We start from the raw sequence: 14,181 nt of genomic DNA on the forward strand, positions 1-14,181 counted from the left end.
GTTCAAAAATATCTACAAACATCACCTCTTGTTCTTTAGGAGAAACAAAATTATTTACCATGATTTTCTAAAATAAAATAGATAACATTTAAAATAAATCAGTATAATGAGGTGTTCTTTAATTGATCCTAGTGATACGGGCTACTGGAGGCATTATTGTTTTTAGCAAAAAGCATTTGTCAGTGTATATAGTTTTGTTACTGAATATATTCTTACATGTTTGAATGAGAAAGACCCTATCATACATTGCTACTCTGCAGCAATTTTTATATTGCAATAGATAGCAGGTGAGGATCATTATAAGTATCAGCTGGTTAAGAAGGGGTAAATTTTTTAAATGCAAATATCAGCAGTATCACTAAGCTTGCTTTGAGCCTCTGCCCTCTCAAGCCTTATCTCTAAGGGAGATAAAATAATGAAAAACACTTGGCTAAACTGCTGGCAAAACTCTTATTGTTTGTACCACTCTTGGAAAAGACTCTTGGGACTAGCAGTGGAATCCTTGCTATTGATTGGCTGGTTAAATAGGGGACTATTAGCTTCAGACAGGCTAGATTGATTATACAGCAGCAGCATGAGCTGAGTCTCAGAGCTGAGCGAGCGTCAGGGTGAAAAGGAAAGAGAGAAAGAGAGAGAGAGAGAGAGAGAAAAGCGGGGAGAGAGAAAGAGAGGAACACAAGGTGGGGAGGAAGCCAGTGCACGTTCCATAGCATCACTACTGTGACTGCTTGTGCCCGATAATCTTGCTCTGCAGCTCCCTCAGTGAACAACTTACTGAGGTGCCTTTCTTTTTACAAGAGGATGTCAGCTCTGAGCTCCAGCAAGAAATAACAGACTTCACCTTGGAATAGCTCATCTTACTCCTGCATCATTAAAGCGGATTTTCAAAAGAAAACAAAAATCAAGTCCCCTTTCCAGTTCCACTTTCTTCCAGCATTGAACAGGAACAGTTTCACGCTCCAGGTAAGGAAATGCAATTTTTATCTCTGGATTTCTTTTTAATTATTCACAGCAAAATACATCATAGCTTTGCATGTTTTTAAAACTGAGTTTTCCATGATGCATTAAAGTAAATTCTATACACAAGTATGTTGATTTAGAAATATGGAAATGCACACTGTGTTTATATTAATATATTTGCATTTAAAAAATATCTCCAGGTACAGATTTTTTTTCAAAAATAAGGTCACTACATTGTAAGTTTCTGTAGCAGATACTCCACGTAAAGAAGAAAAATAAGCCAAGTTTATAATACAAAGTACATTTTTTTGTGACAACCTTACAATATGTTCATAAATATTGTTTTTAGCTGTTAAACAACTTTGGTAAATAATAGCATATCAAGAAAGGACCATTGCTGTGTTAACTATCAGTTATTATATTTTATGCAGACGTAGATGCTATCATATGCTTTTCAGTGATTGCTAGTGGTTTTTTTTTTTTCTAAATCTGTCTTTTGATTGCAGTTTTAACTCTTCAATACAAACACAATATTTGTTAAATGATGTGACATTAGACTGCCCTCTTGATGGTCAGCATTTGTGCTTAAGAAAGTATTGAGCTAAGGCAAAGAAATGTGACTCTGGAGATGTTTAGCTATTTTAGAGTTCATTGCTTACCTGCAGTAGCATCAATTAACGTTTTGCATGTCAGTGATGCTACGTGCGGGTTAAGCATCTGTGAATATATGGGAACTTCGCGCATATTAAATCCTCTGCTGGAAAGAATAGAGTTTTTTAAAATGATATCTGAAATTGATGGGTTGGACTAGAAATAATGAGCTGGGGCAATGCAGTCCTGATGTATTTGATTGACCTTAGTTTTATAGGTCACAGATATTAACTGCTAAGGATAAAACATTGTGACAGAAAGGATTTATTTAATGCTTACTGGAACTCTAATGGTGTGTGACATTTTTATGTCAATTTGTTTGCTTTTGGATTAATTAAGAGATATTTTACCCCGAGAATTGCTCTGTCCTTTTGAGTGAAGTTCCCTGAGTCACTCTTCTAATCAAAGAACAAACTGCCATCTGTGATAAGTCAGCAAAACTTTTTAATATGTTGTTCAATATTTCAAAAAAGAACATGATTGCCAACCTTAGTGGTAGCCCATATGTCTGAATTTAGAATTATTACATACTCTAAATAGTTGTTTTTGTGTGTTTTATTCACCCTTATTTATATTTTAATTAAAAATGCATATTTAAAAAACACTATTTTATGACGTTCATTTTGTCTTCTAAATGCGAGATGATATTTAGGTGCTTCCTAATAATGCAAGTATTATTACAGCTACCTTGGTATTCTATTGATATAATCGTATCAGAAGTGAATAACTGAATTGTTGATATAAATTTTGGAAAGTACAGTTGGTCTTAGGAAGTAGAGATATGTATTAGAGAATAGTGATGTTTTTGTTTTTAAATTGAGTCATTTGTTTAAAAAAAGTATATATATATAACATACTTAAAAGAAATATATATATTTCTTTTATATATAAATATATATATTTCTTTTATATATAAATACATATATATTTCTTTTATATATATAAATACATATATATATTTCTTTTATATATATAAATACATATATATATTTCTTTTATATATATATAAATACATATATATATATATATTTCTTTTAAGTATTATATTTGGGGGACAAATGCCAAACCATTAACTGAGAATGGTGACTGGCACTGTAGACCATATATTTATGTATATTGTTGCAGTATCATGCCAAATTCACAGACAGAATTTGTTTTAAATCTATTATAACCTTGTTTAGTTATTGTTTTGCTTATAATATTCAGATTGCTTTTAATAATTGTATTCAAAATTGTATTTTAATAATTCCATTTTATTTATGCAAATAATCTGACATCTCATTCAAGGATGTAACTTTGTTTTAACTAATTCTTCTACTCATTTTTAAGTTTAATATACAAATTACTTTGAATTTCATAATTTTTGTTGCAACAACCTTAAGTATCCAAGTTGTTTTATACAGTTCAGTGTCCTCCTGGTACTTATTTATGGGCTATATTGACTTATATGCAATTAAAAAAACGTAATTCTAATTGTATTGTGTGTGTTTTTATGAGACCATTAAAATTTTAGCATAAGTAGATGTAACATCAATGCTAAGTTTTTTTTTTCTGTGAATAGACATACTCTTCCTTCAAAAATACTTTTAATTTCTCAGCACTGTTTGCTTCTTGCACTAGGACATTCTTCTTAGCTTGTACTCAATATTACTTTGATTCTCTTTTTTGTTTTCTTACAAATTCTGTAATTTCTCCTGTAAGAAATTTGATTTCCCATATTATTAACAGGAAATGGTCAATGATTAGAAAAAAAGAAAGTGTTTTTAAAAAACACTTCACACTTCCCAATTGTGTAATGAATATGTCTCCTGCATTCCAGATCAGTGCTTCTCTGCAAACATAATTGAGGAAGACAAGTGTGCTAGGAGTCACATATGTAAGCATCACCCTCAGTCTGAAATCTAACTGCTTACTTCACCAATTCATTTTAGGGATTCTCACTATTGTTTGCATTGTTGAGAGAGCTCTAGTTGACCTTTTATTCAACTCTCCATTCGCTTCCATAGTATCACATACCTTTCCTGATTACTCATTTTAGCCATTGTGAAACAAGAATTGAGAAAGTACAACCTCTTCTGTTTTTATAGATATCTGAGCCATTAGGGGGCTCTTTCTTCCTGTGTTATACTCATCAAACCACTGAAAGAGGTTATAGAGCTTTCTTGAAGTGTTTTCCCTATTTTTATAATGTGAATACTTTTAAAAGTAGCTTTATTCTTCTCCCCACACAAAGAAACATTTAAGATCAATAAGAAGCCCTTATTTTCACAGGTAAATGAGATACATCCTATGCTTTTCAAACTTACTGTCTTTAAAATATTCTTGTATATAATCTTTGAAAATAACAATGGCTTGAAATATTAATATGACCTATTTTAGGCAAATGTAAAGATAATATATTATGCAAACAGCATCGTAAGAAATATAAAATATAAAATTAAGGCCAAACCTGAGGGAAGAAACATCCTTTACATGATGTCCACATCTCTAGGGACAGCACGGAAACTCAATGACTGTGGCTTCCATGCAGTTTGCTTTCAGGAGACAAGATCAGCAGGCAGCTAAAAAGAGAATATTACCTTTTTTTTTTCTTTTACAAAAATAGGCATGGAAGAATTGAAGATAAAAGAATGTTTTACTATCCACACAGGCATAGAAAATGCATTTTTAAATTCCAGAAAATATTGTATGCTGACATTATATAAAGTTATCATTATATACACAGAAGTTCATGGGAGAGTGTATTATGGGAAGAAAGGGTATTTCCCTTATCACTTTTGAAAGCCATGTATATTGAATTGCACCGTAGACTTTCTTAATAAATGGAAAAACATTCCTCCCATCTCTACAGCAGTTAGAGATCTTCTCTTACTGCAGGACTTGTTTAGGGGTTACGCAGCATTTAATAATGAGTCCATGAACTTAGTCAGTCTAAGCTTTTTTCAAATGATGCTAGCTCATGGAAAGAGAAAGAAGTGACATACACAATGTGAGTGACATTTCTTTTGAGAAGTGAGAGAAAAGGAGGAATTCTAAGCAATGAATCATGGAGTTCAATCATTTATTGAATAGCTCCTTGACTTATCAGTGTAGAAGTTGCTCAAATAAAATGGAAATATGAAAATGGTAAAGATATCTCCTTTACTGGTGTTTTCAGAGTAAATATATAGAATTATTTTTCTCTGTTTGAAAATTTACATACCTTGATAATTGTGAATTTTGAATGCAACTAGCATATACAATATACAAAGCATATACAATACACAAAGTTCTGTGGAAATCATTCCCCATCTACTGGTATATAATATAATGCTGTTCTTTTTCACAAAATTAGATTTTGGTAATATAAATTATTAAGCAATGTGACTTGAGTGAGAATTCCGATGCTATATATTGATGTGAACCATAAATAAAATATGTTAAGGACTTTACTGTCTTCTAAAAAGAGATTATCTTTTATATTAAAGTAGCACAGAAATGGAGATGGGCTAAAATTGAAAATAAGACAAATAAATGAAAATGCAACAACTGTATAGAAACTTTTGTATGTTGCGAAATTTGGCCAAGAATCAAGAGACAAACATAACAATGAAAGGGATATATTCATGTTTTCTATTTAATGGTAAGGGCGTAGAGGTGTCACTGTCATGTAATATTTCTATGTCTCACAGAGTATGAGAAAAATTCTCTCTAGAGATATGGAAAGTAGAAAAATGAGTAACTGAAATGGGTAATTTTTAATATAATAGGTTGATATCAGGCTTTGTAAGGAAACAAGAGGACTCATGTCTATTGGGTTTACTCTAATGGACTTAGATGATGTTAATAATTAGAAAGTATATGTTGGTTTCTATTTGCTCTCTTGTTGCTATGATCAATGAACCGAATTGTTTTCTCTACAAAATTACTCCTTGGCCTATTTGTCTTTGTGAAACTATGTGTGCATATGATTGGATGAGAATGTGTGTGTATATCTGGGTATAGTTGTTTTTATAAAGTCAGAATAACATAGAAATAGAATCACCTGTACTTGGCTTAGATATGACTTCAGATGGGTCCATAGGGTGCCTCTTCTGTTGCATTATTTCCTGTCCATTAGAACTCTGTCTTGAGTCATGTACTTTCATCCTTGAGCCAGCCCTGCTGTTTACTAAACTGCAGTCACTCTAACTTGTGAATGAGAGGATCTTGGCCCAGGTTACTGAGAATAGAGGAAGATAATGAATCAGACTAGAACATGATTTTATTAATCATAATATGAATAAGGTGTAAAAGAGAGTAGTGTTATTTACCTGTCTACCAGATATACTAATGTCACTCATAGGTTAAAAGTTATCCATTCTCACCCATCCTTGGCAGAAATAAAATGAGAGAAGATCCAGTAGTGAGGCATTATGTATAGCGAACATTGTTTTACGACAGGCAAAGCAAATGGGTTTCAAACAGCTATGGCACATACTTCATTTTTTTTTTTAATGAACAGACTTTATTTTCCAATCAGTTTCAGCTTTACAAAAAATGATGGAAAAGAGGAGGGTTCCTACATACCAGTCATCCTCTGCCAGTTTTTCTTATGATTAACATCTTGCATTAGTGTGGTATATTTGTTGCAATGGAAGAACCATTACTGATTCACCATTATTAACTTAAGTTCATAGTTTATATTAGAGTTGACTCACTGTAATGTATATTATATAAATTTTGACAAACATATAATAAGGTATATCCACGTTTATAGTATCAGACAGAACATTTTCATTGCCATTCAATTCTCCTGTGCACCACCTAGTCATGCCTTCTTCAATTCCTTCTCCGTAACACCTGACAAGCACTGATCTTTTAATATGTCCATAGTTTTGTCTCTCAGAATGTCATGTAGTTGGAATAAGGTAGGTAGGTTTTGCTGATTTGCTTTTCTTAATCAACATGCATTTAAAGTTCTTCAATATCTTTTTATGGTTTGAGGGCTCATTTCTTTTTATTACTGAATAATATTCTCTATTGTATGGATGAGCCACAGTTTGTTTATTCATTCATCTACTGAAGGTCATCTTGGTTACTACCAAGTTTTGACAATCATAAATAAAGCTGCCATAAGCATTAATGTTCAGTCTTTTGTGTATATGTAAGTGTTCAACTCATTTGGGTAAATACCAATGAGCATGATTTCTGGATTATATGGTAAGAGTTTGTTGTTGTTGTTGTTGTTGTTGTTGTGGTTTTTGAGATTGAGTCTTGCTCTGTTGCCCAGGCTGGAGTGCAGTGGTGTGACCTTGGCTCACTGCAACCTCCACCTCCCAGGTTCAAGCAATTCTCCTGCCTCAGCCTCCCGAGGAGCTGGGATGACACCACGCCCGGCTAATTATTTGTATTTTCAGTAGAGATGGGGTTTCCCCATATTGGCCAGGCTGGTCTCGAACTCTTGACCTCATGATCCACCCACCGTGGCCTTCCAAAGTGCTGGGATTACAGGTGTGAGCCATGGCGCCTGGCCGAGCATGTTTATTTGAAGGAATGATTCAGAATATTGGCTCGTAGTACAAGCTATATAAATGATTTTGAAAATGTTTTAATGTCTCTGACTTTCTTTTCCTCTCCATTCCCCTTTTCTTTTCATATAAAATGGAGGGCAATGTAGTTGGTTAAACAGTCTCATGTTCTAATATTATATGAAGCTGGGTATGTACACGACTCGTAGCCATCCCACTGAACTGCTCTGCAGCTGTTTTCCTGCCTACTCATTGAAAGCAGCATGCAGTTATAGTATAATAGGTGGGTTAATGTGTATAAGCCCCTTCAAAATAGAAAGTGTTAGAGATGAATATGGGTGCATTATGCAGTGAATATGATTAGATATCCCTTAGAAACAAAATGTAAAGTACTTGGTGAAAGAAAGCTCTTTAAGGAAGAAAATCCGAGTTAGAGATTTTCTTATGCCCCCCTTTGGTGCATTTATTTGAATTTAAAAGATGTTAATATTGGAGGCAAAGGGTTGGACTAGCTTGCTCACAAACTAATTACATTTTGGAAGGACTCTTGAAATAATACACAGACAAATGAGCGTACGAAGCATAAATAAGACGACCAGTTTCTCAAGATGTTTAGTAGTCCTCGGAGGAATAGATAGAAAATGTTTTAAAATGCCATAATTTTCTCTCAGTTGCCGTCTCTGTCTCTGTATATGGATATGCATGTTAGCATATTTTTTCTAGTGAATTAATTTATATTCTGAAATACCCACTCTTGACATTCATTTAATAATTTTAGTTTGCTTTTAATATTCTTTTTCATAAAGTTTAGTTGTTGGCTGGCAGAGGTCTTAGGGTATCATTTCTACCATCTAGTTATTGAGTGCTTCTGTCATAAATCAATATAATTAACTCCTTGACTTGAACTCAAGTACTAACCAATGTATTGTTAAAAACATTACTTAATAAAGTTTTCCTTCAATCTAAGTGACAGAACATTTTGACCCATAGCAGCAACATTATCACTGAGAATACTAAAGGTTTTCCAAAAGGAATTTTTGAAACCCAATTATAAAATTCCTTTGATAGAGGGAAAAAGAGAGTAGGTCATTGGGTTTCAAATCCAGGTCCTTCTGTCTCTCAAGTTCATTTTCTTTAACACTAGGTTAAGTTGCCACATTCACTCTAGAACCTTAGAGAAGGCTTTTTAACATTTGTCAGCCTGTGTTTGTCATCTTTGTAATAATGGCATGTACCTTATAGGGCTAATCTACAGGTTCAATGAGGTTCTAGAGGGAAAAAGCTTAGAAGAATGACTGACAAAATCACAGACATATGAACAATAGCAGGACTCATATTTACACTCAGTGCTTCTAAATTCACAGTTCTCGAAAATGTGATCTAAACTATCTTCTTCCTAACCTTCATTTAAGCATCCAAGAAAAATTTGCTGAACAAGTCCTAAATATGACATTTTATTCTTATTCAAGGGGCTGCAAAGACAAGTAAAACAGATTAGGCATTCTCCATCTAGTAGACAAGGAAGAAAACTGTCCCAGTCATTAAACTGTTGTCTTTTGTGTTTAAATGTTCCAGTCTGTCCTCTCTTCTATGATGCTGGACTGGGACTGAGGCTCTTGAAATAACATTTCTCCTTTTCCAGCTTGCTACTCATTAGGATCTGCCAAGAGAGTACTATATGGAGTTGCAAAGCAGGATGAAAAAAAAGCACATTCTCCTATCTTTTCTATTTGCTTCCCTTGTCAGCCTGACCTTATAATGCTCTTCACCTCCACAGCAGTGGGCAATTCGGGAAGCATTTTCTTCTGGTTTCCAGCTGTTGCTAGTACTCCTAAAACTAGCCTCACTGTGCCAAACCTCATTGGTTACAGCACCAGGCAGGCACTCCTTATTCCATTGCTCCATGGGGCCCCTTCTCCATCTTTTAGGTTCTCATATTCTCAATAAGTAGCTGTCATTGAGAAAACAAAATATTTCAAAGTCGTTTGTTTAAAAAAGGTGAAAAATATACTTCAACACAGGGAGTGTAAATTGAAAGTTTATGTCACTTTCTAAAAAGCATTTATTTGAATCTAAAAGATCTTAGAAAAAGAACCAAAGAAGTCTCTTTTGTTCTCCCAGCCCTAGGGATGGTGGCTGCTTCCAACATTTAAAATATTTGTTACCTCGCTGTTTCCTTCTTTATTTTCAATCTTCCAAGAAATGTATTAAATATTCTATTGAAATAACTGCTGTGCTTTCTGTTTGCCTGACTCAATATTGACTGAATAAAGAGTTCATGCTTGAGTGAATAAAGAAGAGTTGATAACAGAAAATGAGTGAGCTACCAACATTGGGTCCAGGGAATTGGTTTGATCATGGCGTTTGGCCTTGAATACAGTATTGAACAATTGGCTAATGGTAATTGGAGTACAAGTAATCTATAGTATGCAATCGCTTTTCCAATTACTCAAATAGCCAGCTATGTTTATTTGTGGTGCAGGCCTTCTGAAGCAAAGATCGTGTAACCAAGCAGTAACTGTCTTTCACTCTTTGTTCGTAATGGTGATTACAAGACTATAAGATGAAATCATTGTTTTAATTGTACTTGACAGCTTACAGATAAACAAATAAGCAAACAAGCCAAAAAAATCACACATGTAAGCTCCTGGCTTTAAATCAAGAGAATTAGGCTGGGTGCAGTGGCTCACACTTGTAATCTCAGCACTTTGGAAGGCCGAGGTGGGCGGATCACGAAGTCAGGAAATTGAGACCATCTCAGCCAACATGGTGAAACCCTGTCTCTACTAAAAATACAAAAAAAAAAAATTAGCTGGGCATGGTGGCACGAACCTGTATTCCCAGCTACTTGGGAGGCTGAGGCAGGACAATCACCTGAACCTGGAAGGCAGAGGTTGCAGTGAGCCGAGATCGCACCACTGCACTCCAACATGGTGACAGAGTGAGACTCTGTCTCAAAAAAAAAAAAAAAAAGAAAAAAAATCAAGAGAATCAGAAAGCTTTTAAGGCCATCTGAGTGGCTTTGGGTTACAATGAGAAATTTGAAACAACTGAGTCTCTCTTGTCAGCAACGGAAGCTTCCTTCCTCTGCTTCCTCTGAGTATGTAGCCTAGCCTTCTATTACTTGATGATCCAGAGTAAATCACCTGAGGTACTTGCCCTGCAAAAGTAGCCCATTTTCTTCCAGATGTAGTCATGCCTTTAGTATCTCCTGACTTTACTAATTAGAGTCAGTGCTCAGCCTTATCTAGAATATATATAAAATATGGCCCAGGAGGAATTAGCTGGCACTTCAAAATATTTGCAAGATTTTGTTAATTTATGTCAGCAAAAATCAGGGAATTGTGTGAGGTACTAGATTTTAAGAGAATTAGACAAAAGATGAGAAAACATAATACTGGATTTGGCCAACTTCTTCAGTATGGGTGTACCTACCAGAGATCTATATTTAATAGGGTTGCTTGCACAACTGAATATAGCACTAAGGGATTAGTTGGTTAGTTGACAGAAAAGTGTGTTCAACAGTGACCTACCTAGAAGGTTAAAATGCTGGAACTTTTTTTTTTTTATCATAACATACAAGGAGGAACGCAAAGGCTCAGGAAGACTGGAATGTTGAAGCACATTGATTATATGCAGGCTTACTCCCCACTGTCTTTCACTTCTCTCCCACCTAGAGGTCTCAGGATATTCCATTCACAAAAGCACTAAGAAATAAGTAAAGATGAGAGTACCAGAATATTTCAAGCACCAATTTAAACATTTTGTAGTGCCCTCCACAGCAGTCAAGTTGTGATGGTGGGAGATGTCACCATGGATATGGGCTTCCTGATATCAATGAAGATGGAGAGATTCCAGAGGAATAGAAGCCAAGGAGCAATGCTTAATTAACCGCCACAGCTAAGATTTTGCACTTACCAAGTAAGCAGCAGGAACTAAGTAGTAATCAGGATTTTACTTGCAAGGATCTTTGCTGTTAGCCAATGATTATACTCTTTCTACTAAAATTTTACTGAGTATATACAACAACAACAACAACTTTAGGTCTATGATCAGAAACCTGACTTGAGTTCCCATAATGAAAAATCACGGCCCCTTAACTGGTTCTCAAAACAAGGCCAGTTCACATATATCTGAAACAACTTAATTAACTGGGATGGTGGATTCCCTTGAGTAAAGAAGAGCTATTCTGCATCGGGGATACATTGTAAATTTCCGCCAAATCCTTCTTCAGAGGAAGCTATGGTGACTCACTAGGGTGATCATACATGAAAGAGAAAAAATATATCAATTTTTAAAATGTACTCACTAGCTTTGAAGTGGTGCTAATTTCTGGTGACCCAAAATATACTGTGATCTCCCAAAGTGACTGATTATGGTGGTCATGTGATATATAAAGTTTTGCCGTACATTTAAATCATAATGAACTCAGTTATTTTGTTAAACTACATCATAATTCTTTCCTTACTTCCTGAAACTATACTTAATATAAAAATAATTGGCTAAAGACAATGTCTTTCTGTTAGATCTCTGACCCTTACAGTGAGAATATTATGGGTTAAAGAGCCAAATGGAAACCTCATGAAATTTTCTTCCCTCTAAAATGCCAAAAGTAATACAGCATTTAATTACTGCTAAAATGTTTTTAAATGCAAGATGTTATGCAAAAGGGAACAGACAATAAAGAAGAAATTAACTTTGCCTTGTTCATTGCTAAACCTGAAAAGAGATTCCAGAGTACTTGATATTTGAGTTGTATTTAAAATGGTGATTTTGGGAGGTCAAGGCAGCTGGATCACCTGAGGTCAGGAGTTCAAGACCAGCCTGGCCCAACCAGAGAGATGGTGAAACCCCATCTCTACTGAAAATACAAAAAATTAGCTTGGCATGGTAGCATGTGCCTGTAGTCCCAGATACTCAGGAACCTGAGGCAGGAGAATTGCTTGAACCTGGGAGGTGGAGGTCTCAGTGAGCAGAGATTGCACCAAGGTACTCCAGCCTGGGTGACAGAGCGAAACTCCATCTAAAATAAATAAATAAATAAATAAATAAATAAATAAATAAATAAAATGGTGATAATAATGCAAGAAATAATTGTGGAAAGATTAAGAACGATTATGGAGGGATGTGAAAATTACATGTTGTTCACCATGGCTGAAATGTAAGGTCGTTATGAGGAAGCAGGAAGTATGGGCCCTGGAGAGATAGGGGAACCGATTGTGGAAGTATATAATTATTACTATGCTAAGGAAAATGGATGTTGTGAATAAGTCTTTGATGGTTTTTAAATCATGGGGTAACATGATCTAATTTGATCAAAAGATAGAAGTAGGGTACTTATTAATAGTCATAGATTAAACTTACCATGGGTTCCTTCTATAACTAGAGGTTACTGGGGCAAATATATCACACATAGGCTTCTCTACTAGTTTATTTAATTTCAAATGTTAGCCTCAAGATCAGAGCGCCATTTTGTTTTGGCTAATAATATGAGTTTAAGGAGCTCTTTTGTGACTACTATGGTACTAGATGTAATGTAAATAAATGAGTTACCTAAGCAATAGAGCTCTCTAACATATCAGTTAGTATTTTGTGCATACTACGTACATTTTAGATTTGTCACAACCAGTTGTTTAATTTGAGCCTGTGAATGGGTACCTGAACTGCAGCAGCAAAAGATTCTCAAACTCATGAACACCAATTTAAAACGTATACATATGTAACAAACCTGCACCTTGTACACATGTACCCTAGAACTTAAAGTATAATAAAAAAATTGACATTTAAGTAGTTTCCTTTCTAAATTTTATTTATTTAAAAAAACACACAAAAAAACGAGTTGAACTTACTGTCAACAATTTAACTGTCAACAATTTAATTGGGGAAGATTAAGAAGCCATTCTAGACCTGGCTATGCCAAAAGTATAAAAGTATATTCCTATTCTGTTAAGCTTGAAACTGTGCTTCAAAATGCTGATCACACAAGAAACAATTGTTTGTCTACATTTTAACTTGTAAATTTCAGACTTTTGTTATTGTGTTTAGATGATACTTTCATTTATGAGCTCTCACATATATCAACATTTCCGTTGACACCAATATACTTTTTCTCACTCTGCCCCATCCTCTATTTTTCAACTGTGAAGTAATTGAAAAATAAAAATATATTATTTGTTGCAGAGACATTTATGCTTTTTTTTGCTGTCATGTTATAACTCCTAGAGTAATGATTAACTCTGTGTGAGTCAGCTCTTACTGATACTTTTGGAGTTAAGTTTTTCATGTGTTATGGAAAAAAATGATCTAGATTAGTTAGGTCACCATGCTAAAAAAAAAAAAACCTACCTTCTCAAAGTATGATCTATATGCCAGTAGAATTGACATTAACTAGGAGCTTGTTAAAAATGATAGCAATACACCGGCATTAACTGAATAAGTATATACATTTTAACATTATCCTCAGGTGGTTCATAACCATGTTAAAGATGTAGAAGTGCTAAACAAACTTATTCTATGATTTAAACCTAATTGTTCATATTAAATACTATGCCTTTTCACATTGTTTTAATTTTACATTAAGAAAGTTACGCAATAATGTTTTATTCCACAACACTGTTTTAAATTTACAAATAAAAGAATAAGGTCCAGTTTTTGTTTTTTTCTTGGCTGGTCAAATACTACCTTTAAGAGAAGAAAATAATTACAAGACAGTAATTATAGCATTTTTAATAATAATTATAAGATATATTAGAATATAATGTTCTAGTTAATTCTGTTTAACATCATAATACTAAATGCAGGTGAAACACATTTTTATCATATACAGTATTCAGATCAATTAATTTTTGGCAACCATGCCTTTATATATATCATATTATTAAAATGTTTACTAACCCCATTCCACATTTTGCTTAGTAACATAGGTACATAAGATTGCCTTGAAATGTTTTCTCAAATATTCTCATGTTCTGGGAAGATTCTTTAGGCATTATTGAACAATAATATCCTGTATTCCTTTGTGTATAGTACCAAACTCATATTTCTCCTTGTCCCCAAGCAACTTTAAAACTCTTGATACTGA

At 34.1% G+C, this 14,181-nt stretch overlaps 1 protein-coding gene across 1 annotated transcript in view; it reads left to right on the forward strand.

The window, feature by feature from the left end:
- The first annotated feature begins 557 nt into the window (after positions 1-557).
- The window catches only part of CDH18 (cadherin 18), a 1,104,671-nt gene continuing 1,091,047 nt past the window's right edge, over positions 558-14,181 (forward strand). The window contains exon 1 of the mRNA XM_014344962.5: positions 558-963. The gene's annotated coding sequence lies outside the window, so the exon portion shown is untranslated. The remainder of the gene's footprint in view (positions 964-14,181) is intronic.

The sequence above is a fragment of the Pan paniscus genome, chromosome 4 (genome assembly GCF_029289425.2).
Source record: "Pan paniscus chromosome 4, NHGRI_mPanPan1-v2.0_pri, whole genome shotgun sequence".
Classification (NCBI taxonomy): domain Eukaryota; kingdom Metazoa; phylum Chordata; class Mammalia; order Primates; family Hominidae; genus Pan; species Pan paniscus.